Source organism: Lithobates pipiens, unplaced genomic scaffold (genome assembly GCF_037356315.1).
Source record: "Lithobates pipiens isolate NorthernLeopardFrog02 unplaced genomic scaffold, aLitPip1_a1.2 Scaffold_8, whole genome shotgun sequence".
In the NCBI taxonomy this organism is placed as follows: Eukaryota; Metazoa; Chordata; class Amphibia; order Anura; family Ranidae; genus Lithobates; species Lithobates pipiens.
The window spans coordinates 176878490-176903009 of NW_027507903.1; the positions used below are offsets into that span (position 1 = coordinate 176878490).

The window sequence follows — 24520 nt, forward strand, 5'->3', positions numbered from 1 at the left end:
TATTTATAGGTTAGGGGGAATGTACAAGTGTCCATGTGCTGTCATGTCTCAATTGGCTGTCCTGTATCACATGATAAACGTGTCACCAAAGGTTAAAGTTCTTGTATACATTAAACACGTAAGTCCGCCGCGGCGAACGACGGAAAAAGGCGTTCGAACGTGCGGACCGCGAATGTCGGAAATTCGCCGCGAAACGACCGCCGGGCGAACCGTTCGGCCATCACTAGTAAAGAGGACCTGTCCTGCCATATTCCTATTACACGGGATGTTTAAATTCCTTGTAATAGGAATAAAAGGGATCAAAAAATTTGTCAAACTAAAATAAAGACAGTAAAATGAACAATAATTATTAGTATTTTTTTTTAAAGTGCCCCTGTCCCCATGTGCTCACATGCAGAAGTGAATGCATACATAAGTCTTGCCCACATATGAAAACAGTGTTTAAATCACACACATGAGGGATCGCTGCGAATGTTAGAGTGGGAGCAATCATTTTGGCCCTAGACCTCTGTAACTCAAAACATGTAACCAGTAAACATTTTTAAAGTGTTGCCTATGGGGATTTTTAAGTAGCGAAGTTTGGCGCCATTCCATGAGTGTGTGCAATTTTGAAGGGTGTACATGTTGGGTATCTATTTACTCAGCGTAACTTCATTTTTCACATTATGCAAAAACATTGGGCTAACTTTACTGTTTTTTTTTCCCAAAAAAAAGTGTTCGAAAAATTGCTGCGCAAATACCGTGCGAGATAAAAAGTTGCAATGACCGCCATTGTTTTCTTTATGGTCTTTGCTAAAAAAAAACATATATAATGTTTTGGGGTTCTATGTAATTTTCTTGCAAATAAATGATGATTTTTACATGTAGGAGAGAAATGTCAGAATTGGCCTGGGTACTCCAGAACACCTAATGGTGCTCCCTGCATGTTGGGCCTCTGTATGTGCCCACACTGTGTAAAATTTTCACACATGTGATATCGCCATACTCTGGAGTAATAGCAGAATGTGTTTTGGAGTGTAATTTGTGGTATGCATATGCTGTGTATGAGAAATACTCCGCCTCCGCCGCATTTTCGGCCAATATGTTTCGGCGGCCGAAATTTCGGTGCATCCCTAACACAGACCAAATAATATACACCAGTTGGTTGCTCTCGTCAAAGAGTGTTCCACTCTGTCCAGCCAGGCAGAGGCAGTTGCAGGCTTTTCAAAAAAGTGAGTCTCATCATTAGTTTCGACACAAAGTTTGGCTTGGTAAAGCATTGCATAGGTAACGCCATACTTTCCGAGGCACTTTTTCACCTCAGTCAATTTAGCCCTCCGGCGCTGCACTTCAGCTGAAAAATCGATATAAAAGGATATTCTTACATTGAATTTTCATGAGGTCTCCTTTGTTTCTGGCTTGGTGTAATACTGCATCTCTGTCTTTAAGTTGAGCAGGTTAAAGAGAAATGGATGTGGAGGTTCACCAGGTCTGGGCGGCTTAGCAGGGACTCTGTGAGCCCTCTGAACTGCAAACATTTTTGAGAAGGATTTGTCACCAAAGCTATTAGTAAGCCAGTTTTCTATGAAAGCTATCGGATATTTCCCTTCTGCTTTCTCCGATATCCCCACTGCTCTCACATTGTTTTGTCTGAGTCTGTTCTCTATGTCTTCTAAACAGGCAGTGTTGCCAGAGGAGTGATACTGCACGTGATGTAATTCCCTTAGTACCACCTTATCTTCCACATTGCTCATCTTCCCCTCCAATGCTTTGGTACAGTCATGCAGCTTCTGCATATCATGTCTGGCTCAGTTAATCTTCAGTTTAATTCCCTTAATTTCAGTAGTCAGAGCAGTAATGGCAGTATTGCAGAAGGTAACTGCAGACAATGTCCCGCAGTGTAGGTTCTGTGACAGGCTCTGCTGGGCTAACTGTGCTCATAGCTGCAGGGAGAGGTGCCTGTGTACTCACTGTGGGATCCTCCCACCAAGCTGCCCCTGGGATATCTATCTCATCCTGCCCTGCCTGGTCCAGGATTAGGGACGCGATTTTAGGAGGATTATCTTTGGTCCCAGGCTTGGAAAACGGCTTCATAGCCACCTCCTTGGCAGAGCGCAGGGAGCGGCGCCATCTTGCCCTACATGGTCTGCCTCCATTGGTGTGTCTTTTTCCCACCAGGACATAGCTCCGCTGGAGATATGGGCACCGGATTGTAGGGCAGGGTGCAGGGAGTTTGCAGCTACAAATACTATAGCTGCTGGCTTTTAATATATGGACACTTACCTGTCCAGGGAGCCCACGATGTTGACACGCCAGCCTATTTTCGGAATCTGCCGTTGGGTGCCGCCACTGTCATCTCAGCTAGGGGAAACCGGTAGTGAAGCCTTTTCAGCTTCACAGCTGGTTCCCTACTGCGCATGCACGAAACGCGCTGCGTTTTCTAATTGGTCCAGGGGTGGAGGAAGGAGGAGGGGGGCAGAACTTTAGAGGGATGGCAACATCTCCCAGAAGTGGGGACAGGGACCTGTAAAAAAAAAACAGGTCCTGTTCCCCCCCCCTCCGAAATGTGCCAAATGTGGCACCGGAGGGAGAGAGGATGCAAATAAGCAGAAGTTCCACTTTTGGGTAGAACTCCGCTTTAAAGCTAAACTCCAAGAAGCATGCAAATTCTCCATTGCAGTGGGGCTGTGTCCACACCTCATGGTTTAACTGCTTGTTTGGGTTTGGGGATTTGGAAAAGTAGATTAAAGCTGGTCATAGATGGATCGAATCTCAGCTGGTTTAGCAAGGACTGGCCGTCTATCCATCAATCCATCTATATGCAGGATGGTTGTACTGAAGCCAATCTATCACTTGACTTCAGCACAACCAGCCTGTTAGATTTTGGGGGAAGGCTCTGCACCAACAGAACACAATAGAGCTGCGGGTGGGATTCCCCCATCAACACTGACTGTGTTGATGGGGAAATCGAGTGGCTTTCTTTCCTGAAACCCATGATTGCTACCTGATCCTCCACTCTGCTAAACTAGTCCATGCAGGGTCAACAACCTCCCCCACTGCCAGAGCTTGGGATCATGCTGTCTGCTGGGGGAGTGAAGGATCAAGTAAATAAAAGTTATTTTCCCACCTCCTAGACTTAGGCTGCATTCACACCTGAGCGTCTTTGAGCGATTTTCCGAGGTTTTTTTCACGTGTTTTGTCAGACTTTTTTTGCGCATTTGTATGCAGCGTTTTTGGGCATTGGTGTTTTTTTCATTAGCCAATAGAGAAAACTATTATCTGTTGCATCATTTGTTGATAGGTATTTCAGCTTTTTTAGTTTTTCCATTTGCTTTTATTTCTTATTTTATTATTTATTCATTTATTATAATGTTTCTTGTTAGGTTAAGGGGTTTGGTTAGGATTATTTATTATTATTTTATGTCTTAGTTTATTTAATATTATTATACGAATAGTAATGACTAAATACACAAATAAATAAATTCAATAAATTTAATACTAAGTAACAATAAATAAATATATAATTAATACCAAAAAAAAGAATGTATTTCCCACTGATATAAAAGAGTAGTACTCACCTTATAAGTAAGGGGGGTGTTGTCTAGGGATAACTACTGATAAACATGAAAAATAAAAAACAAATAGACACTACACACCAATATGAGTCAACTACAAATTTATTGAGCACTAGGCTCAGATGATACAAGCATAATTACCCAAACCATCCCCTCAAGCATTTCCATTGTGGCTTAATCAGCTGACTGTGTATTGAACCAGCCACCTAGGATTGGATCAGCTGAACAGCGCATGGCGCATATCAGTGGAGTATCTGGAATCTGGCATGACTCAGTCATACACAGAAGATTTGACAGACCAGTGATACATGACCGGAACAATCGATCAGCGCACAGCAAGTGAATCCTGGCAGGATTCTATTATATAAAGGAAAGCCGTGTTCTTTGGGAACAGCAGAGCTGACATTACTCACCTGGGGGGGAGCATTAACAGAGGACTGTGAGTACTTATGACATCTACAAGTGGGATTGAGTGTTTACTGACGGTACTACTGACAGGTTGAGATTACCTGGTTGTTGTTGGAAAACTCCCTGTTGTATCACTCTCCTATGTTAGCCCTCCAAACTCTGTTATCAGTATGCTCCCCAGTAATGCTTTAGGCCTGATTGACACCTATGCAGGTTGTTGCAGTTTGCACATTCCAGGTGCATTGTGCGTTTTTTTTCAATATATGCTTTTCATCCATTGAAGTCTATGGAACCAGAAATAAAGTCCCTGGCTCTTTCCATAAAATGCACAGATGTGAACTACATACATAGGAAACCATGTTAAATGGACTGTAGTGTGTTTCTGCAAAACTCAAAACGCGCTAAAAAATGCATAGGTGTGAACCAGGCCTTATACTGATTTAACTGCTGAATAGCTGGTCTCTCACACATAACATCACTGATCATCTTATAGTTTTAGACTGTCATATGCAAGGCTTTTCATACACCGTATGTTACCAGCACAGTAGCTGGATACTGACTTTTGAAATCTAAGCTCCTAATGCAGCCATAGGGCTATTTCTCCCTGCCATTGACTGATCTTTGTGACTGACTGGTTTAGTAGGTATGTGCTATATGTTGATAGCCTCATCTGGATAGGTATGCATTTCTGTTCCACCTAGCGCAGGTGTCTCATTCGCCCTTTGTGGTTTTAAGGTGGACCACCGCACTTGGTATTTACAAGTGCTACCTTTTTGTGTTTTGGTGTGGTGGTTTAGGGTCCTTTGGTGTGTGGGGGGGGGGGGAGGTTTTTGTTTAGGGGAGGGTGGGCTCCGCTCCGCTCTGGGACTGTATTCTTTCCCTTTTGGTAAGGGTGGTTCTAGGTTCCCGTCTGGGAGGTGTCTCTTGGGGTACTCAGGTGGTTGTTAGGATTCATGGGGATAGTTTGGGTGATTATGCTTGCGTCATCTGAGCCTACTGCTCAATAAATTTGTAGTTAACTCATATTGGTCTGTAGTGTCTATTTGTTTTTCATGTTTATCAAAAATAAATAATGAACTCTTACCCCTTTAAAAAATAAAATAATAAATAACAAAACACCCTAAGTGCCCGTTCACACTACCGCGACTTGTCAGGCGACTTAGTCGCCTGACAAGTCGCGCTCCGTTCTGTACTATGGAACCGTTCTAATAGGAGCGACTCAAGTCGCTCCGACTTAGAAAAAGGTTCCTGTACTATTTTTCGGGCAACTTTAGGCGACTTGCATTGACTTCTATACAGTAGTCATTTTGCAAGTCACTGCTGAAGTCGTGTGCAGGTCGCGTCTGTGAGTCGCGCTGCAAGTCGCGTCGCCCCTGTGTGAACGGGCACTAACCCAAACACAAAGTATTATTATTAATAATAATAATAATAATAATAATAATTTTTTTTGTTCAAGTTTGGGTGTTATATTAATAATAATAATAATAATAATAATATAATAATAATTATTATTAATAATAATAATAATAATAATAATGTATTTAATATTTTTTAAGGTTAGAAGTATTAATTATTAATGTATTATTACATATTATTCATGTATTATACTTATTTATGATGAAGATATTATTGCTATTTTATTTTTTACTTTTTGAATTTGAGCAGAAAATCGAGAAGAAATGTGCAATTTGCGCGTTTCCTTTCATTTCCATGGGAATGCAAAAAAATCTGCCAGATTCGAGAGACAAAAAAAGCTCCAGGACTTGTTTGAGCTTCAGGCGACTTGAACCATGTGAACCATCTCTATAGAAAATAATAGATTTTTTTCTCCTCCAGCGTTTTTGAGCTTTAAGCTTCAAGCAAATAATCACTCAGGTGTGAATGGGGCCTAAGGCTGGATTTCCACCTATGCATTTTTAGTGCTTTTTGCATTTTGTAGATTTGCACTACAGAACGTGTTCCATAGGAAACCATGCTAAATGGATTGTAGTGCAAATCTGCAAAATGCAAAAAGCACTAAAAATGCATAGGTGTGAATCCAGCCTAAGGCTGCATTTACACTTCAGCATTGTGAATTGCGGGCAGATCTGCCATAGATCTGCCCGTGATTTGACAGCGCTGATGTATGAATGACAAAACGCGGAACTCGCATTCGGAATGCCGTCCATTTGAATGACACCTCAAATCGTGGTGCGAGTTTGTCGTGATTGTTGCGTGATAAAATGTGCTGCAATCGCGGCAACCCACATTGCGGGGGGCATCTTGCCCAAAAACCGTTCAGGAGCAGCACGTTTTATCACATGACAATCGCGGCAGAACCGCACAGCGATTTGAGGTGTCATTCTAATGAATGACATCTTGAATGTGAGTCCCATGCTTTGTGATTCACTCATCAGCGCTGTCAAATTGCAGGCAGATCCGCGGCAGATCTGCCAGCGATTCAAATTGCTGTAGTGTGAATGCAGCCTTAAGCCTCATACACAGGATCGGATTTTCACCGGGAATTGTGTGATGACAGACTGTTTGCCTAAAATCCGACCGTTAGTGCACTCCATCAGACAATTGTTGTCCAACTTTCCGTCAACAAATGTTGGATGGCAGGCTAGTAAATTTTCAGCAGACAACGGCCTGTTGTCAGATTTTCATATTGTCTGTACACAAGTACATCACACAAAAGTCCAAAGTACAAACACGCAGCTCGAAATCAATGCTCACCAAACACGACATTGGCAGAAGGTGCCCAAAGGGTGGAGCTCAACAGCTGAAATTCCACGTAGTACGTCACTACATTCGTGTTTGTTGGCCGACAATTGTGTGCCGCTGGTATGCAAGACGAGATCCAGGCACACGCCCTTAGGACAAAAGTCTGACGCTTGGTTGGCCAAGAATCTGATCGTGTGTATGAGGTTTAAGAGTAGCTAACCCTTTCAGTGCAGCTGTAGCCCACTTCATTGCAGAATGTTCATGCTTCTTTAGGTTGTCACAGATTTATCACATGACGGTCAGGCTATGAGATACAAGTGCCTTTGTAACTACAATGATCTAAATATAGACAGTGTGGGATCTGGTGGCATGCGTAGTCTATTTCCATCACACAGCCGGGGAGGATGCAGTTGGAAGATTAACACATTTATATAGCTACATAATCGAGGCTGCTGTTGATATCTCACACTGATTAGCATCAAGCAGGTCTGGCTGGAACTCACAAACAGTTGACTTGGCTGCCATCGCAGTCCAGTGCTAAAGAAAGTCAGTAGAAGGATTGATTTATATGTGAGCAGCTATTTACTGGATGGGAGCCGCGTTCATCACAACGCAGCGATGCTTGTGCTCCATGAATGACCTCAATGGCTTTTCCAGGTCTGATCCACATGAGAAGAAATACCTAAAACGACTAAATATAGATTCGCCCTTCATATGTGTGAACTTGTTTTCCCACCAAATGATTTGTAATTTTGTTCATCTGCTGTATTTGCTAATATTGAATCTAAATATTTAATTATTTTTCAAAATACTCTACTCTGAAGTTAAATGTCTAAGGGCTCGTTTACAAAGTTGGCGCGGGAAAAGGAAACAATTTAACCACTTCAGCCCCGGAAGGCTTTACCCCCTTAACCACTTGACTACCGGGCACTTATACCCCCTTCCTGCCCAAGCCATTTTTCAGCTTTCAGCGGTGTCGCACTTTGAATGACAATTGTGCGGTCGTGTTACACTGTACCCAAACTATTTTTTTTATCATTTTCTTCACACAAAAAGAGCTTTCTTTTGGTGGTATTTAATCACTGCTGTGTTTTTAATTTTTTACAAAAAAAAGATCAAAAATGTTGAAAAAAAAAATGTTTTTACATTTTTCTGTTAGTAAATTTTGTAAGTAATTTTTTGTCTTCATTGATGTACGCTGATGAGGCGGCACTGATGGGCACCGATAGGCTGAACTGGTGGACATTGATGAGTTGCACTTATGAGCACTGATGAGGTGGCACTTATGGGCACTGATTAGGTGGCACTGATGAGGCACTATAATGCCGCACTTATGGGCACTCATAAGTGGCACTGATAGGCAATGTTAGGCGGCACTGGGCACTGATAGGTGGCATGGATAGGCGGTACTGATTGGCATTGATGGGTGACATTGATGGGCATTGACAGCAGTGATGGGCATTGATGGACAGCACTGATAGGCAGCACTGATTGCCAGCACTAACTGGCATCGCTAATGGGCAATGATTGGTGGCACTTGTGGGCAGTGGTGGGCACTGATAGCTGGCACGATGATCAGTGCCCTGATTACATTCCTAGATTCCCCCCCGCGGCTCTCCTCTCCACACACTCTGTCAGTGTGAGGCAAGGAGCGCCGATTACCAGAACTTCCTTGTTTACATGTGACCGGCTGTGATTGGACACAGCCAATGGGCTGGCATGTGGGCACAGGCGGTTGTGCAGATCTGAATGCAGAACAAGCCCTAAGGATATTATTTATTGTCCCTTTTTAATTTGGGTGTTTTAGATACTTCAGTGCTGTTTGGTACATTTGCATTCCATGGCAAGAAGTGTTATTGCTATTTTATGATAGGTAAAAGTCCTCAGGTTCAAACAACAACACAACAGTAACATTAGTGAACCAGACACCAGCCGTGAACCAGACACCAGCCGTGAACCAGACACCAGCCGTCTTGTGTCTTTTCTTTTAAGGTTGAAAAGAGCTTAGTAACAGAATGTACCATGGAAACCAATAAATCACAGAGTTAGCCAAGACAGAAATTGCTGAAAAGCAAACATGCTTCCAGTAGGTCAGGGGAACATAACTTGTATCTGTGTAGGTATGACAACCGAAGGCAGTCCAAGTCAGTAGCTAGTAGCAGTAAACAGTGGTTCTCAGCCAACCAGTCTCCCTCTTGCTGGACTGAAGCTTCTTTTCTTCTCCGAAAGTTTCTGCTGTCCCCCCAGGTTCAGACTGGCCTGCAGGAGAACCAGAGGTGGAGACTCTGTTGAGTCCCCACCTACTGTGTAACTGAGAAATGCCAGAGTACTGCTACTACTGTCTATGAATGAAAGTACCCTGCCTGAAATGACTTCATGGGCAGGTTAATCTGCACCCAGTGGGTCGGAAATAGTTATGGTGCTGCTGTACCTACTTACAGAAAGACATCATTAAAAGAGGCACCAGTGGGCAGCATGGGAGATTGTCAGTCTTAAGGTGTCACTAACCACACACATAAAAAAACTATCAATCAATTCTTTATTACATGCAGTTCATTCTCACTCGGTCACTATGAGATTTGTTTTCTGTATTTTGAAAAAAAGCTGATTGTTCCTGCTGCTCTCTATCTCCACCGTCTGTTCATGTCCCCAGTTCAGCTAGGGATTTTACAGCTGTAGTGGCAACTCTGCACATGCTCAGTTTTCAGATAGTTTCTATGCTGAGCATTTCCTCCCTATCACATATCAGCAGCCCATGTGACTATAGAGTCACACATGTACACAGTGGTAAATAACAGGCCACTCCCTCCTCCTCCATGCTCACTAACCAGGTAAACACAATAGGGGAGGGATATTACATGTAAATTAATGGAGGCTTCACCTCCCTGTTCTAAGATGCAGGTTGGTGGGATGTAACACAACCTGTGACTGGCAGAAATCCATCCACATATGTCATTGCCAAAAATAATAAATATTTGATTTCAAATATATATTTGTATGACAATTTAAAACAGTTCATTGATATAGGCTGTTTTTTTTTTTTTTTTTAACATGTGACTAGCAGCAGAGGACTAGAAGGTTCGCCTGCTTATGTTTCCCTGCAGACAGGCTGGGAAAGATCTGGGTCATGATCTTTTTAAAAAAAATTAAACTAATTATAGTGCCATAATCCATATACAGAAATAGGGACAATGTAAATTAACAGTATCACTTTAAAGTGATTGTAAACCCTTATTTTCTCAAAAATGAAAAACGTTATACTTGCCTACTCCATGCTAAGGTTTTGCCTGTTGCATTAGAGTAGACTCCCACCACTCCACTGTGAGCACAGCCACACAGTCCCGGAGACCAGACCTGCACCATCCATCCATCCATGGCTGCTATATCTACAGGATGTGATGGCCTAATCTTCCAACCAGCTCCTGTATCATGTACACAGCCTCTAACCACCTCTTGTACCATGTCTTCAACCAGCACCTGTACCATATCCGCAGTCTCCAACCACCTCCTGTATCATGTCCTCAGCCTCTAACCACCTCTTGTACTATGACCGCCCTACTCAACCTGCAGTCACCTCCTGTATCATGCCTGCAGCCTCCAACCACCTCCTGTATCATGTCCGCAGCCTCCAACCACCTCTTGTACCATGTCGACACTCCGCAGCCTCCAACCTTAAAATGATGCTTCCCCGAGAAAAGGTCTACGGACGCCCAAGGACATTAGTGGGGCAGAGGATGGTGATGGTGTCATTATGGCAGAGGTTGGTGTCAGTAGGACAGTGTCAGTAGTTATTTATTTGGTGGGGGGCTTTGGTGAAATATCAGCAGAGGGAATCTGTAATGCATGAGGTGATTAGGGTGTGCCCAGGCACACCCGACACACCTCCTGCACATTCCTATGGGTGTAATTGAGCCTCCTGCTATTGTCTTTGAACATATGAGGAGGAAGAGGGCCTCTGCTCTCATGCGCATTGCTGGATCGAGATCAGGCTCAGGTAAGTATAAGGGAGGATGGTGGGGGAGCTGCACTCAGAAGGGTTTTTACCTTAATGCAGTGAATGCATAGAGGTTAAAATCTTCAGACTTTAGAACCACTTTAATCTGTGGGTGGGGCTAGCTCCAGGCCAAATGTAAATTAAAGTAGAATTTCAGGCTTTTTTTTTTTTTTTTTTTTACTAACTATGCTTAATGCTACTTCCCTTTTCTAACACCAATACTAACTAACCTGTGTAAATGTTTTTTTTTTTTTTTATATTCTTAGCTATTCTCAGGCTGTTCCAGTCCAGTCACATGATCTCTCCTGTGTTACCCAGTGCTGACAACAGGGGAGAGTGTGCTCAACAATGGCTGGTAATGCCTGAGCTATGATGCCTACTGTGGCCCATATAGTGCCAGGACAAGGTCATCTAGTGTCCAGGGCAAAGATGACAAATGGCACCCTCTCCCCAAAATGTATGAGCACTTTGTGTCAGCAAAAATCCCCTCTCTCTCCTCCAAAAGCCAGCACTAATCTACACGATTACCCAAGCATACATTTTCCCCAAACAAAAATTCCTCCTCTTCCAGTATTCTTGCCAGTTTGTGGGTAGGCACTCTCTATGCAGCGCCCACCCCCCCCCCCCACCTCACATGATACCACAGCAACCAGACTCTCCAGCCCACCACCTGTCCTGGCCATGGGCCCATCTGCTGTTACCGCTCCCCCCCCCCCTTTGCAGCGACCATTGCCTGACACAGTGGGGATGAACATGTGACTGGACTGGAGTGGCCTGAAATTCAGATCTTTCTTCCACAGGGTAGTTAGTATAAGCGTTGGGAGGGGGGAATTAAGCATAGTAATTTAAAGCCTGGAATTCTACTTTAAGTAGAACCACTGACGCCAATGATTTTGGTTGACATTCACCCCTAGGGCCCAATATTCCACTGACATAAGTGATGTCACGTGTCATTCTTTTCTGGGGCACACTATGCTATTGACGCCAATGATTTGGGATAGCATCCTCCCCTGGGGCCCACTATTCCAATGACACCAGTGATTTGAGGGGTTATTCTCCCTTGGGGCACACTATCCCACTGACATCAATGATTTGATGAGTTGAGCTCTCCTGGAGGGCTCTATCCCACTGACACCAAGGGACCATGATCCCACTGATACCAATGATTAAGGGAACTGTTCTCTTACTTGTGGCCAAAATCCCACTGGCACCAATGGGGGTGCTATTCTGCCCTGGGGATCACTAGCCCATCGACACCAATCATTTGGCCCCTTTTTCTCCAGGGGTCATGATCCCACTGACACCAATGATTTGTGTGTGTATTCTCCCACTGGTGGCCACAATCCCACTAACATCAATGATTTGGGGGTAGTCTCCACTGGGGGCCACAATCCCACTGACTCCAATGATATGAGGGCTATTTTCCCCAGGGGGCCATGATCTCATTGACATCGATTTGGGGGCTATTGTCCCACTGGGGACAACTATCCCACTGACACCTATGTCTATTCTAATTATAGCATCATAGTTTTGACTGATTAAACCTTTTAGATATATATTTTGTGTTCCCATACTTGTATGGTATTCCTATTTTTTTTTATTTTTTTACTGTTGGGGCATGCAAAATTTTAGGAGAATTTACTCACCCCCAGTCTCATTAAGGTTGAGAACCACCTACCTAGACTGTGTTTACTGGAAAGAATATGCCAGATCCATAAAAGCCAAATAATCTGCTAGAATCTTACAAGAAAAGGATGTCCTGAGAGATCTTTGAGCACAATTCTGTTCTCACATAATAAAATGAGTCTTTGATAATATATAACATAATAACAGTGAATTAGTAAGTTATTGGATAGTGTGGTACGACGTCATATTGACCTTCTGTTGTGCTGGTGGTTGCAGCTGCTTTTTGTGGCAGTGACAGCTGAGACAGACTGACTTCAGCTGTCCATCTCAATCTTCTCCTGGCTGATAACTGAACTTCTACTGACAGGACACTTAACGGGGACAATATAAGGTAGGAGGCACACTGGAGCATTTCCCATACAATGGAGATCTGCACCTACAAACTGCACCTGCACTACATGATAAGACACATTCTCCAATTTATTATGGTTTTCAGTATTGTATTCTAGGTATGGGCACTGGTTTGTGTATTGAGTTGTGGGTTATGTAATGCACACTGGGGTTGATTTAGTAAAAATACTGGCGAGTACAAAATGTGGCGCAGCTCTGCATAGAAACCAATCAGATTCCAGGTTTGTTTTTTTTTTTTTTGCCAAAGCTTAATTGAACAAACTGAAATTAGAAGCTGATTGGCTACCATGCACAGCTGCACCAGATTTTGCACTCTCCGGTTTTAGAAAATCTCCTCACTGTAATGTTCCAGTAGATCAGATATGCGCAAACACCTCCTATAGGTTGGGGTGGAAAGAAGGGGATGACAGCATTACATACTACTAATTATTTATAGTATGGAGAGAGAGAGTAATTACATTATATTAATGTACTTCTTTATAAAAATGATTTAATGTATGCTTTAGCTGTAAAATATAAAAGGTAATTATTACGTGTGTCGGGTTTCTGTGATCTGCCCCGTATTGACTGCTGGGTGATTGAGCCAGTTTGTGCCAGCTGCATACGGCTAGCTATATAAATACATCTGAGCATTACAGAAAGAAACAGAGGTAAATGACCTTCAGGGGGTCATAAAATTGACAAAGCACATTTTACATTGTTTTGGTTTAACATAATGTATACTTACATAGTTTTTGTGGATCATTATCATATTTCCATTGAAGAATTGTATATGAAGTTCTGTTGCATTAACCACTTAAAGTGGAGGGCCACCCTGAAAAACAAAAGTACATTAAAAATTAGCAAAAAATCAGAAAAAAAAAATGAATTTTTTTTTTTTTAATTTACCAGAAATGCCTGTTGCTAGGCATATCATCCTAATCTGCCTCTTCCTCCTCCGCGGTGATGTTCTGTCTTCTCTCCTCCGTGCGGTGTCTTCTGGGTAATGGGTCACGCTGTGTTCTGGGAACTGTATGTCCCAGAACACAGCGCGCCCCATTCACAAAGCGCTGCGCGACTCGCGCATGCGCAGTAGGAAACGGGCAGTGAAGCCGCAAGGCTCCACTGCCTGTTTACCTTAGATAGAATGGCGGCGCCGGGACCCGAGAGCCGAGGGACGGGTCAGCCTCGGGCGGCCGACATCGCGGGCACCCTGGACAGGTAAGTGTGCTTATTAAAAGTCAGCAGCTACAGTGTTTGCAGCTGCTGAGTGTTTTTTAAAGCTGGCCCTCCTCTTTAAGGACCGGAAGGATTTGCTCCCTTAATGACCAGGCCAATTTTTTGTGACACGGCACTGTGTTGCTTTAACTGACAATTGTGCGGTCTTGCGATGCTGTACCCAAACAAAATGTATGTCCTTTTTTGTCCCACAAATAGAGATTTCTTTTGGTGGTATTTAATCACCTCTGCGGTTTTTATTTTTTGTGCTATAAACAAAAAAAGCCTGACAATTTTGGGAAAAAAAACCTTTTTTTTTTTACTTTTTGCTATAATAAATCAAAAAAAAAAATGTCTTCCTCAGTTTAGGCCGATATGTATTTTTCTACATATTTTTGGTAAAAAAAAATCGCCATAAGTGTATATTGATTGGTTTGCACAAAAGTTATAGTGTCTACAAAATAGGGGATATATTTATGGCATTTTTATTAGTTTTTTTTTTTTACTAGTAATGACGGTGGTCTGCGATTTTTAGCGGGACTGCGACATTGCGTCAGACACTTTTGACACTTTTTTTTGGAACAGTTGACATGTATACAGTGATCAGAGCTAAAAATAGCCACTGATTACTGTATAAATGTCATTGGCAGGGATGGGGTTAACACTAGGGGGCGGTCAAGGGGGACTGCCTGGAGGAGGAGACAGATCGCTATTCATAATCAGTATGAACAGAAGATCTGTCTCCTCTCTCCTGACAGAACGGAGATCTGTCAGTCTCTCTCAGGAGAGATTGCTGGTGCTCGGCAGACCTCGCAGGTACCTGGGGGACATTACGGCCACCGGGCACGTGCATCGGCTTTCTTAATTGCGCCGCAGGTGCCCCCTAGTGGTCTTAAAGCGGCCGACGTACAGCTATGGCGATTTCCCCCGGGAGCCAACCTGCTGCAGTTGGGACAAGTCTGATCATTGGAGGATAGCATACTGATTTCCCAGCATAGCTAGAAAACTGGCCACGGTGCTTAGTGTGGTCAGTTTTTATCAGGAAAACAGAGGGACTAGCATGAACACCAGGGATTCCACACAAAGGAAGCAATACAAAGAGAACAGGATACTTTCCCATACAAGTACATTACATGGTACACAAAGCATATATCAGGAATATGAAGTGTTGGGGTAACAAACGCTTTATAGCCGTAAAGAGGGATTTCACTGTGAAAAAAATTCTTAAAAGCCAGCAGCTACAAATATTGCAGCTGCGTACTTTTAATAAATGGACACTCACCTGTCCTGGGATCAAGAGATGTCGGCAGCCGAGGCCGATCGATCGCTCGGCTCTCGGCTGCTGCCGCCGCCATTCTAGGTGAGGGAATCAGGAAGTGAAGCCTTGCGGCTTCACTTCCGGTTCCCTACTGCGCATGCGCGAGTCACGCAGCGCAATAGGAATTGTCTGCGCTGTCTCTGGGACCCGTGTGTGTACCAGCAGACAGCGCGCAGGGACAGGAAGAGGCATAGACTCTTTGACAGGTATCTGTACCCCCCTCCCCCCTGAAAGGTACCAATTGTGACACCGGAGGGGGGGGAGGGTTCCGATGAGCAGAAGTTCCACTTGAGGGTGGAACCCCGCTTTAAGCACTAGAGCACTTTTGGGCACTCAGCGTAAATTACTGGCATATTTCTATCTTGGGGAGAGAAAGCTGCACCAGACAACTGGCCATAATAATAATAAATGGCTGTATGCCGGTTTACACCATGCAGGGGTAAACTTGCATTGTACAGCCTTTCATTACTATGGACAGCAGTAACCTGCACTCTCGGGCAAGGAAAGAAGCCAAAATTGATGTTGGATGCTAAAAAGTGTCCATGGGCATGTAGTCTAATACTAAATGTATTAATAATATTGTTTGATTCATAATTTTTTTTGTTTTCATCTAAATTTGTTATGTTTTGATTGAAAGTGTTCTGGTAAAAGTACATTACTAATACTTAGTGGTCTGGTGAATCTAGTCATTACTGTCTTGCAGTAGTTAAAGACGTTAAAGTCAACGCGTCACTAAAATTTTCAGCATCTAGCTGCATGTTGTCAGTTCTATCTACTGGCTGCTACATTCCTCGTGTTTCCTTGCAGCTCTGTTCCCTGCAAAGCAAAAATTAGACAGTTTTTTGGTATGTGGACACGCATTAGGGCAGGGATCCACAAACTACGGCCCTCCACCTGTTAAGGAACTATACATCCAATGAGGCATTGGTGGGAATTGTAGTTCTGGAATAACTGGAAGGCCATAGTTTGAAGACCCCTGCATTAGGGGGTCATTCAAAATGAATGGGCTAACTCAATGTAATGGATAGAAAACCATTTTAAAAGATGGATCTCAGACTACTATTCATTTTTTGGGGGCAAAAAAGAAACCAATTTGGGGTACCTCCACAACTTAGGTAATTGGTTCAAAAAAAATGGGAAAAGGAACCGGAAAGGAGCAAGTGGTTGAAAGGAGGACCAAACCATGGTATTCATATGCCAAATAAACTTTTTTTTATATCTTTATATTTTTTGTTCTTATAAAGTTTATTTGGCATATGAATACCATGGTTTGGTCCTCCATTCAACCACTTGCCCCTTTCCCGTTCCTTTTCCTAACTCAATGCAATGCACCACGACACACCAAAAAACACACAAAAATGTGTGAATGGGCCCTAAAAGAGTAGTAATCTATAAAGTACATTTAATTGTATTCATTTTTTTTAAGGTTTATTTGATTATGGCAAGAAAGAGTTCAGAAGTGTAGTAGGCCATCATAAAACCAGCATGTTTGGTGTCAAATAGCTTGTGTTTGCACCATCACACTTTTATAGGTGTTATTATGATCTTGTGCTGCAAGGGAAGGAAGGTGTTACATATTATCCCTTCCACATTTTTTTGATGGTTAAAATGCTCACATCTTGTGTCAAAAGGCTAAGTGAAGTTTTTACACCTTGGTGATAAACTGGTGTTCAGTGAGGAGCTCTCCATTACTGCAGTTCTAACTAATCCCTGCAGCAAGGCTGGATTCACACCTAGGCATTTTTACTGCATTTTGCAGATTTACACTACAGAACGTGTTCCATAGGAAACCATGTTAAATGGACTGTAGTGCAAATCTACAAAATGCAAAAAGCACTAAAACTGCATAGGTGTGAATCAGGCGGCAGGTCGGCTCTCCTGCGCAAATCACCGTAGCTGTATGGAGGCTCGCACAGGCACGATAGCGGGCGCGCACCACCGCATGAGCGTGCCCATGGGTCAGGCGGACTCGATGTCCGCCGGCGACCCACGATTGCCTATTACGAAGGCAGAAGGGGGAACTGCCTTTGTAAACAAGGCGATTCCCCATTCTGACAAGTGACATGACAGATGTCTACTGTTCCCAGTGATCTCTGTCATGTCCCTGGCAGCCCATCCCCCCTACAGTTAGAACACACCTAGGGAAAACATTTAACCCCTTTGATCACCCCCTAGTGTTAACCCCATCTCTGCTAGTGACATTTACACAGTAATCAGTGTCTATTTATAGCACTGACCGCTATATAAATGTCAGTGCTCCCAAAAAAGTGTCAAAAGTGTCCGATCTGTCCGCTGCAATGTCGCAGTCCTGCTAAAAATCGCACATCGCTGCCAATGTTAGTAAAAATAATAAAGATGCCATAAATCTATCCCCTATTTTGTAAACACTATAACTTTTGTACAAACCAATCAAGATACGCCTGTGATTTTTATTTTTTTACCAAAAATATGTAAATGAATATATATCGGCCTAAACTGATGAATACATTTTTTTTTTGATTTTTTGGGGATATGTATTGTAGCAAAAAGTTAAAAAAAATATTTTTTTTCAAAATTGTTGCTTTTTGTTTATAGTGCAAAAAATAAAAACCGCAAAGGTGATCAAATACCACCAAAAGAAAGCTCTATTTGTGGGAAAAAAAGGACATCAATTTTGTTTAGGTATGATGTCGCACGACCGCGCAATTGTCAGATAAAGCGATGCAATGGCGAATCGCAAAAAATGGCCTAGTCATTAAAGGGGCAAATCCTTCCGAGGCTGAAGAATATTTTAACATTTCACCTTCCTATGTGCCTGCTGTACAATTTACTTGTATGAAAAAAGTATCCTGTTCTCTTTGTATTGCTGCTTTTGTGTGAAATCCCTGGTGTTTCTGCCAGTCCCTCTGCTTTTCTAGTAAACACTGACCACACCAGGCATAAAAACACAGGGAGGTCAGTTTTCTGGCTATGCTGGGAACTCAGCCTGCTCTACTCCAATGTTTAGACATGTGCTGACATGCACCCCCACCCCCCTGCAGAGCCACTAACTGGGAAATGCAGTGTGCTGTTGTCTCTCTCCCCCCCTTCCCCTCCCCAGCTCTCCGAGCTCCTTATGCAGCTGAGAACACAGGAAAAAAGGTCTTTATAATGTTTTTTTATATGTATGCACAAATGTTTTGCTTTTCATTTCTATTTTAAACTGAATTGTTTATTTTACAAGGTGAATGTTCACATAAACTTTAACACTGTATTACTAAGAACCTTTGCATAACCTAAATTAACTTATGGACACTGTATTGTAAGATTTTATGCATTTTAACCACCTGGTGACAGCTGTATGTGTGTGTGTGTGTGTGTGTGTGTGTGTGTATACACTATCAAAATTGTCAAAATTATTGTCTGGGAATGTTTGAGCATTCTTCCAGAAGTGCATTTGTAAGGTCAGGCACTGATGTTGGACAAGAAGGCTTGGCTCACAGTCTGTTTTAATTCACCCCAAAGGTGTTCCATTGGGTTGAGGTCAGGACTATGTGCAGGCCAGTCAAGTTCCTCCACACCAAACTCACTAATCCAAGTCTTTATGGATTTTGCTTTGTGCACTGATGCTCAGTCATTTTCGTACAGGAAGGGGCCATCCCCAAACTGTTCCCACAAAGTTGGGAGCATGAAATTGTCCAAAATGCCTTGGCATGCTGACACCTTCAGAGTTACCTTCACTAGAACGAAAGGGCCAAGCCCAACCCCTGAAAAACAACCCCACACCATAATCCCCCCTTCAACAAATGTTTTGGACCAGTGCACAAAGCAAGGTCCATAAAGACACAGATGAGCGAGTTTGGGATGGAGGAACTTGACAGTCCTAACTTGATAGAACACCTTTGGGATGACTGCAAGTCAAGCCTTCTCATCCAACATAGTTACAGTCAGTAAGGCTGAAAAGAGACAATAGTCCATCCAGTTCAACCTGTGTAGTTGCATGTATCAGTGTCTATGCTGATTCCCATATCCCTGTATGTAGTGTCCTTTTTAATATGTATATCTAAAGCTGGATTCACACCTGTGAATTTTTTGTGCTTTTTGCATTTTGCATATTTGCACTACAGAATGTGTTCCATAGGAAACCATGGTAAATGGGCTGTAGTGCAAATCTGCAAAATGCAAAAAGTACTAAAACTGCATATGAATCCAGCCTAAGAGTCTTTTAAAGATATCCATACTGCATCTACCCCCAAATGTGGGAGAGAGCTCCACATCCTTATTGCCTTAACCCCCCTGGCGGTATTCTCGAGTCTGGCTCGGGGTGGAAATTTTATACCAAATCCGGTCTCTGCGGCGGATTCGCAGCAAGATCACTTTATCGGCGGCGGGAGAGGGGTTCCCGCTGCACTCTGGTGCCCTCCGCCCATTTACCGGAGCCGTTGGCAGGGGCGATCGTATGTTTAATTAGGAAGAATAAATATGCAAAGAAGCTTAAATGTATTTAATTGTCATAAAAAAGGAATTCAGCATTATTATGTTTTGGCCTGTATATATTATATAGAAATAGCTGAATCCACAATGGCATTATAAGAACATGACATTGCAGCAGGTTGTATTTCCTATAGAAAGTGTAGCTACTGCTTTTACACACACATGGCCTGACATTAATGACTAAAAGATTAACTAGCATGGATGAAATCTCCGAGGATCAGTATGCATGTGTCAGCTAGCAGGTTCATTCTCACTTCAACTGGTTTTACCCAAATCACAGCTTCCCCCGAGCTACAGGGTCTATATATTCAGATTCCTATACATTGCCGTGCCAGATTCCACCTTTTTATTGCTGAAAAGGGACGACAACCTGCAGGTACCAACATTTCTATTATGTGGCTTATATGGTTGTAATGGAAATGTCATTGTTTACGTTAACCAATATTGTGTATTATCCTTCTTGTATATAGTGAATTTTATAAAAAGAATCAATGAAGACATTAACCAGCCTGCAAATGTTTTGAACTTGCATGGAATAATTTGAAGTTACTGTAGCGAGAAAATAAAGGTTTTTAAATTTGGTGGCAGATTTTAAACTGGCTATATATATATATATATATATATATATATATATTTGGAGGCTAGGATCTTGCCAGCATGGGTGTCAGCAACTGGCAGGATGCCCAGGCTTTTCCATATGCCAGGATATTTGTTAAACAGTCATTTAATTGATGGCCCGTACACACGATCTGAATATCGTACGACAGATCGTACAAATTTTTTTCGCTTAATAGTAGAAATTGAATAGGTTACTAAAGTCCCGAAAATTCTCGTACAACAAAAAAAATAAAAAATCAGAAGTGAAGTCAGTGTTGTAATGTATTTGTATTGTATGTTTGGACGACAACTATACTGACTAAATGAAAATCGTACAATCTGGTGTCGTACGAGGAAAATTTTCCTGCTTGCCCGATCGAATAATATCAGATGAGTTGTCGTGATCGGGTCTTGAAAGCTCTGTACTAATGATCTAATTATTGTACGATTGCGTCAAAAGTGGTATTTTTCGTCAGATTTTCGGATCTTGTGTACGGGCCATTAACTTATTTTCACTAAGAAGATCATAAAAGCCCAAACCTTTGCATATGATTGTATATGGTTGTGTATGTGTGTATGAATCATATATTTATAGGACGATTTAATAGGTAGACAGTTAAAATGCTTTTGTCATTCTACCAAAGTTTACCCAGGAGCAAGTTCCTCCCTATAAAGTGTCCCCATAGAAATGTGAGATTTAATAGCTTGTCACTGTAATGGTTTTTATGGTCCTTATTAAGCCTACAAGTCTGTATGTGAATTCATGTTTCTATGAAACAAAACCTGTACTGAGATATGAAAACGGGTGTAGTTCTGAGAATTCTAGCTGCTGGGTGCGTCCTGCTTCAGTCCTTTCTACTCTGAGTCAGTGATTTGCAAAAGGCAAGCAAACAGTACATTTTCTGGATATTTCTTCCCGGTCAGTGACTCAAAGTTGCTGGGTTCACACTTCATTCGGATGCGGCTCATAGCAGGGGTTCGGGTGCGTCCCTGTTCTCTGTTTCAGGGACAAATCAGGTCTGAATTTTTGGCTGAATTTGGACCTGGAACAGAGCCAAAGATGCACAGGACCTCTGTGCAATCCGCTCCGCAGCCATCCAGGAGATGGGTGAACTGACTCCATAGAGCAGCCTTTCTCAACCTTTTCAACACAGGGTAACCCTTGAAATAGTTCTTTGGACTCGGGGAACCCCTGGTAAAAAATAGAAATCTACAACTCATGATACGTTTGTGTGATGGTCAGTGGGAAGAATGGTCCTTACACTTGTGGTCATTGGGAAGATTTACCTCCTTACAGATGGCTAAAAATATCAATGGTGTGAGTGGGAACTAATCTGAGAGGCAGAAATTTCCTAATGCTGAAGGAACCCCTAGCAACCTCTGGAGGAACCCTGGTTGAGAATCACTGCCATAGAGAGCCAGGCACACTCTCCCATCATGCGAATTGGATGTGGAGAATAGCCGCATCCAATTTGCATAAGTGTGAACTCAGCCTTAAAGCCAATGAATCAGGATGATTTGGTAAACAAGCATTTAACGCAGAGACGAGCATAAATGGCGGCCCCTTATTTACTTTTTTTAATGTTTCCCTTAGTTTTGTGAGCCTGTGCGATGACTTGCAATTCAGGACGGAAATGTCATTTTCTTTGTACACCTGTATACAGCGCTCCCAAAACGCCCTGCCCTTTTGAAAAGAATGGGCAGCACTTCCAAGCGCCTGAAAGCTCCAGAAGCGTCGCAATATGGGCGTTTTTAACCCCTTCTTTGGGGTTAAAAACACCTCGCTAGCGGCCGAAAAGCGGAGCAAAAGCACGGCTTACACAACGGTAAAGGGCCACTAAAACAAGCGGCGCTTTACCGCTAATGGCTGGTTCGATAAATACCTCATACATTTAGGAGTAAAAACAACTCATGCGGTATTTACCTCAAAAGTAGTCAATTCACAAAAAAATAATAATAATTATTTACCTAATGTACACAGAAATGCACACAGAAAATATTATTAAACTGTGAAAACACTCTAGTATGCTTTCATTCATGGAGAGATCTCCCGCTGGTGAAATTTTACAAATTATTTTTATTCCCGGCCTTGGGAAAGAACATTTTCACACTGATACAGTGAATACTTTTAATGTACTGTTCCCCTCATTGTTATTTTGTACTTTGCTAAAATACTGACCGTTACCGCCAGGCCATAAATAACGGATGTGCGTGTTTTTTAGTGAACTGACTTTAAAGTGATACTAAAGCTTTGTTTTTATTTTTGTTTTTTTAACCACTTGCTTACTGGGCACTTAAACACCCTTCCTGCACAGACCAATTTTCAGCTTTCGGTGCTCTCACACTTTGAATGACAATTACTCAGTCATGCAACACTGTACCCAAATTAATTTTTTGTCCTTTTTTTCCCACAAATAGAGCTTTCTTTTGGTGGTATTTGATCACCTCTGGGGTTTTTATTTTTTGCGCTATAAATGAAAAAAGACCGAAAATTTTGAAAAAAAAACGCATATTTCTTTGTTTCTGTGACAGAATTATGCAAATTATAAATTTTTCTTCATACATTTTGGCCACAATTTATACTGCTACATATCTTTGGTAAAAATAACCCAAATTAGTGGATATTATTTGGTCTTTGTGAAAGTTAGAGAGTCTACAAGCTGTGGTGCGAATCGCACAAAATTGATCACACCTGATGTACTGGTGGCCTATCTCGCTTCTTGTGACCGAACAAGTCAGGAAAGTACAAATACCCCCCAAATGACCCCTTTTTGGAAAGTAGACATTCCAAGGTATTTAGTACGAGGAATGGTGAGCTTTTTGATGTTGTCATTTTTTTCCCACAATTCTTTGCAAAATTAAGATTTTTTCTTTTTTTAATTTTTTTTCACAAAATTGTCATTGTAATAGGTTATTTTTCTCACATGGCATGTGTATACCACAAATGACACCCCCCAAAAAATTCTGCTACTCCTCCTGAGTATTACAATACCACATGTGTGGGACTTTTTCATAGCCTGGCCACATAGAGAGTCCCAACATGCAGGGAGCGCCATCAGGTGTTCTAGGAGCATAAATTACACATCTAACTTGTTGACTATTTATTACACTTTTGAAGGCCCTGGAGCACCAGGACAATGACACGTGACACTGATGACAGATGGCACTGATACGTGGCAATGATGACACTTATACGTGGCACTGATGACAGATGGCACTAATATGTGTCACTGATGACAGATGGCACTAATATGTGTCACTGATGACAGATGGCACTAATACGTGGCACTAATACATGGCACCGATGACAGATGGCACTAATACGTGGAACCGATGACGCGTGACACTGATGACAGATGGCACTGATAAGTGGCATTGATGACACGTGACACTGACAACAGATGGCACGTGACACTGACAGGTGGCACTGATGACAAATGGCACTGATACGTGGCACTGATGACAGATGGCTCTAATATGTGGCACTGATGACAGATGGCACTATGTGGCACTGATGACACGTGGCACTGATGACAGATGCGACTTATACGTGGCACTGATGACAGATGGCACTGGGGACAAATGGCACTGACAACAGGTGGCATTGGGGACAGATAGCACTAACAGGTGGCACTGGGGGCAGGTAGCACTGGGGAGGATGGCACTGGGGCGGATGGCACTTTTTTTTTTTTTTTTCCCCTTACGGCTACTGCAGCTGTTCATCTCTCCCCTCTCACACGCTGTCTGTGTGAGGAAGGAGAGCGGTGCTGAGAGATGATCTCATATGTTTACATATGAGATCATCTCACATTGGACACACCGATCGCGCTGTAAACAGCCGCTGTGATTGGCCATTTACAGCGATTTGTGTTTGCCTGTCTCCGGGGGACACGGCAAACACAAAACTTCCCCGATGCGCACCCGCGGCGGCGCACATTGCAGAAGTAAACACGAGGACGTCCAAGGACGGCCTCCCGGACGAGAGCGTCCGCTCTATAACCGTCATTCGGCGATAGGGCGGGCGGGAAGCGGTTAAATAACAAACCTGTCATTCCTCCACTGTGCAGCTCGTTTTGCACCTCTTATGGGGTCCCTCGGTGGCTCCTCCCTGCATTAGAAAACCCCCTAGGAGAAGCGCTCTCCCGGGGGGTTAGATTTGATTGACAGCAGCGAGAGCCAATGGCTGCGCTGCTATCAATCTATCCAATCAAAGCTGTGGAGAGAAGGACGGCGTGTCGAAGGAGATGAAGGGGCTCAGGT

The 24520-nt window shown here is 42.8% G+C and overlaps 1 protein-coding gene across 3 annotated transcripts in view; it reads left to right on the top strand.

Annotated features, from left to right (window-relative positions):
- Positions 1-24520, top strand: part of LOC143962932 (pendrin-like) — a 178816-nt gene that overhangs the window by 58669 nt on the left and 95627 nt on the right. Inside the window, exon 1 of one of the 3 annotated variants that reach the window (XM_077472432.1) lies at positions 12561-12676. The exons of the other annotated variants lie outside the window; for them this stretch is intronic. The gene's annotated coding sequence lies outside the window, so the exon portion shown is untranslated. Of the gene's footprint in view, positions 1-12560; positions 12677-24520 lie in introns of those variants that run through there. 3 annotated transcript variants of the gene reach the window in all.